Consider the following 4234-nt stretch of genomic DNA (forward strand, 5'->3'; position numbering starts at 1 on the left):
AGCCAGTCACTGGCTATAAAGTGATGAGATCATGACCAGTTTAAGCAAATGCCTACCTGTAACACATCAAGCTATTTCCATCTTTCAATAAATATGTGGGTAAAACTCTGTTCATGGCTCTCAGCTCTGAAGGCTGTCAGCTCCCTGATTTCCTACTCCACACTCTATATTTCTGTGTGTGTGTCTAATTCCTCTAAGGCCGCTGGGTTAGGGTCTCCAGGACTGAGCTGGTCTCAGCCTGATTCTTTCTGAAATGTGTCTGAGTATATTTGGTATTTAGAAATGCCAACATAATATTTTGAAACAATAAACACATACAAATATACTTAGAGAGAAACCATAATTGAAAAACCGTAAGAGGCGAGTTAAGATTTTAATATTTTTCTTTCGAAGGCAGATTTAGATTTTCTTTTATCATTCTTAACATACCAGTAAGGAAACTTGTGGGAAGATCCAATCTTAGGGCATTTGCTGGGAGTGAAGAAAATCACTATGAAGTCAAAATCTATAATCAATTAAACCCTATGGCATGATAAAATTGAACTAAGCCATACTGTTAGCTACTTCATGAACCCCTCTCTAAAGTTATATTATTGGCCGGGCGCGGTGGCTCACGCCTGTAATCCCGGCAGTTTGGGAGGCGGAGGCGGGCGGATCATGAGGTCAGGAGATGGAGACCATCCTGGCTAACATGGTGAAACCCCATCTCTACTAAATATACAAAAACTTAGCCGGGCGTGGTGGCGGCGCCTGTAGTCCCAGCTACTCGCGAGGCTGAGGCTGAAGAACGGCGGGAACCTGGGAGGCGGAGTTTGCAGTGAGCCGAGATCGCACCACTGAGCACCAGCCGGGGGGAAAAAAGGAGACACCGAAAAAAAAAAAAAAAAAAAAAAAAAAATTCTATTATCAGTAATTTTAAGGTAAGAACGACTATTCCAAATAGAAATATTTGATCTTTTATTTTTGTATTTCATATAATGACTATTATATAACATTTCTTCTCATTCACTCATTTATCATCAATTATTTTTACACAATCATATATTTTTTGAGAGTTTCCCTTCATACCCTTGCAGCCTCCAGGTCACTTTTTCGGCTTGTGGAATTTGGTGCAAGACCCAGAAAGATGGCTGGTGGCAAAGGCGCTGCGCACTGTTCAATGAGACCCATAATGTGGCTGTAACTGTCTTCCTCGTACTGCAAGAACACGGCCGGCAGATCTAGTTCCTCATCCGGTGCCTTCACCCGGGTCACCTTCCCGGCCTCCTTCTGCCCATAATTTTCCTTCAGGATCTGGTTCTGTTCCAGAGTGGCCCCTTGCAGACACTGAACCACCAGCCGGCTGCATTTGGATGTCAGTGCCAACTTTGCTGGTCCCACCGTGGTCCCCAGAGAGGTCAACGTAATCATCCTGAATCTGAAAGAACTCTGCCATCTGCAGCAGGACTTTCTTGGTATTGGCGTGCTCCTTCTCACACCAATTCCTGCCATGTACATGGCTGCAGTTACAGGAAGGTAGAAGGAGTAGAAAGCTGTCTTGTACTTGATAATGGATTTATACCTCTTCGGTGAATCTGCCAAGATCGACATTGCCCTGGGGGGCTGTGATGAGGTCTAGGGTCTGCCCAATCCAGTCTGATAGGAACTCTGCAGGAAGAGCTCAATCAGGTTCAGGTAACAGGGCTGCTCCCGGGAATAGTGCTTCAGCAGGCTGTAGGTATATACTTCCAGAAGGATAGCATCACTGATGGCATCCAAATCTACGCCCGGCTTCTGATACCAGCAGATCTGTCCCCGGCAGGTAAGGGATGAATCTATGATGTTATCTGCCACCAGGAAGAAAGCTTGCAGCGGTTCCACACACCATCCCACAGTCAGGGCCCGCTGGAGATTATCAGCATCCTGTTCCCTTGGTTCCATCAGCTCCCTGAACACTACTAGCACCGTCAAACTCCGTGATACTTACCTCACTGGCATTGTACTCCAGGACCTCCTTGAGCCGGGCAATAGCATCTCCTGTCTCTGAATGCCCCATCTCATCCTCAGTCAACACTCTAAAGATCTGGGAGGAGTGCTGAATGAAATCCTGCTTTTCTTGGGCATAAATATCTGATTTCTGGTCTCCATTCATTCTGAGGGAGGAGCAAAGGGCTCTGTTCCTGCTCCTATCATCTTTTACTAAATAACTTTCAGCATGGTAAAATGTGATCCTAATTGATTAACTAAAATTTTTACATTTTTTTCTTTAACCCCAAGATATGCCGTAATTGCAAATCAATACAGTCTTTGGGGATGAGTTAAGCCGCAGACCCATATGGCACGAACCTTGATGACTCAATGACATTTCACCGTGGATATTAATATTGTGCTTTAGTGCTACCCACTCTTTTGCTGGTAATGCTTCTGCCTCTACTTTTAATTATATTTAGCACGCCCTTTTATAATATGTGAGACATGGCTCATGGAAATATGAAGAGCATGTTTACGTCAACAACAACAACAACAAAAAAGGAAGACTAAAAAGAATGCCAGCAATCCCAGCATTTCTGGAGAAAAAAAAAAAAAAGTAGATGGGTCCTTTTTTTAATAGACTACTTTTTTTTGCTTCAGAAAGACATCTTTTATACCTTTTTCCCTCAAATACTCAAAAATTTAACCCTATGAAAAAAAAAGCAAGGAAATATAAACAATGTATAAAACTTTGATACTTGGAGAAGTTTGCCTATTATTTTTTGCTTCATAGTATTTCTTTGTTTTTAGGGGCAGTTTAATTACCCATATACTTTGTTTTTCCTTTACCTTATCCCTACCAGTGTCAACATAGGAAGCAGGCCATATGAACTTATGAGAACACATGTCCAGTTAATATCTAGTAATAACTGTCATTTAATGCCTGCCTGCCGTGCACTAGACACTGTTGTTAAGTGCTTTATGCACATTTGTACACACCCCCATCATCTAGAACTGTAGGATGTAGGTACTTATTCTCATTTTACAATCGAAGAGATATAATTTTTGAAAATTAAGAAATATGCCCAAAGTTTTATTCAAATACCTTTCAAGGTATAACACTCTGAAGCTAGAACCTATATCCTTTATAATAACGTAACCACACTTTCTTTTCATTTTTGCAAATTAAGATACGAAACTCTTGGAGGAAAAGTTGCACTGTTGAAGCTAACTCTGAATAACATTTGAACTCTCAGTATATGTATGTGTTTGTGTATTTATATATATATTAAAAAACAAAATAGTTGATATAATTACTCCTCCAACTCTTAGCCATCATTAATATTTTATAATGTTAAATTGCAATTTGGTAAACTGCAAATAAGATTTTCATATAAAAATGGAAATATTGTTTTCTATTTATTTTAATATGAGATATTTAATATCATATACAATACAAAAACTATAATTTTATATATATTTTATGTAGCATTTATAGTATATATACAAGATATCTACTGTTTATATATTTATATATTTATTATATATAACATGTGTATATATGGATGTATATATATAAAATATGTAAATGATTGAAAAATGCATAAATTTGATAATTAATTTTATTTTTAGAAGTTTTTATAATAACATTGTTCTCATTGATTATATGTGATATGTTTTACCTGATAATATAAATCTTTTGGCAAATATTCAGATAAAATTATTAATATCTGCTAAAAATTGATTCTATTTATGTCATATGCTAATGATCAACTTCCTATTACCTTAAAAATCATGTCAAACAATCTGTCATATAAGCACCTTAGAAGTCAACCACTATGTCTTAACAACAAGTAAAAAGCTGAACAAAACTCAAAAATGAAAAATTCTTCTTGGACCTGTCAGAGAAGTTGATATCACAAGACAAACTACTGTCCTCCAAATTTCAGAAATCTCTGCAGAAGCCCAGGTAAGAAAACCTAAATTGTAATGAATGGATTGCTGAAGGCTAAGGTTGGACAAGGCTGACAGTAAAAAGCAAGGACAGAGTCATGGGGGGCCCCATTCTTTTGTGAGTTTTACTTTTAGTAGCTATTCCAGCTCCTCACAATAAATATTAGGAAAAAAATAATATCTTCATGCTTTTAGTAGGATAACAGAAAAAGAAATCATTTTTAATATAAGGCTGAACATTCTGTTCTTTTTAACAATGACTGTCCTCAGTAGAAACTATTTTACTATAGCCTAACCTGATGGGATTTTATCAGAGTCTACCCTACCTGGA

General features: G+C 38.0%; 1 pseudogene; it reads right to left on the reverse strand.

Moving 5' to 3' along the window:
• Window positions 1-1062: 1062 nt before the first annotated feature.
• Window positions 1063-2158, reverse strand: LOC111552968 (annotated as a pseudogene).
• Between the last annotated feature and the right edge of the window lie 2076 nt (window positions 2159-4234).

The sequence above is a fragment of the Piliocolobus tephrosceles genome, chromosome 19, assembly GCF_002776525.5.
Source record: "Piliocolobus tephrosceles isolate RC106 chromosome 19, ASM277652v3, whole genome shotgun sequence".
Taxonomy (NCBI): domain Eukaryota; kingdom Metazoa; phylum Chordata; class Mammalia; order Primates; family Cercopithecidae; genus Piliocolobus; species Piliocolobus tephrosceles.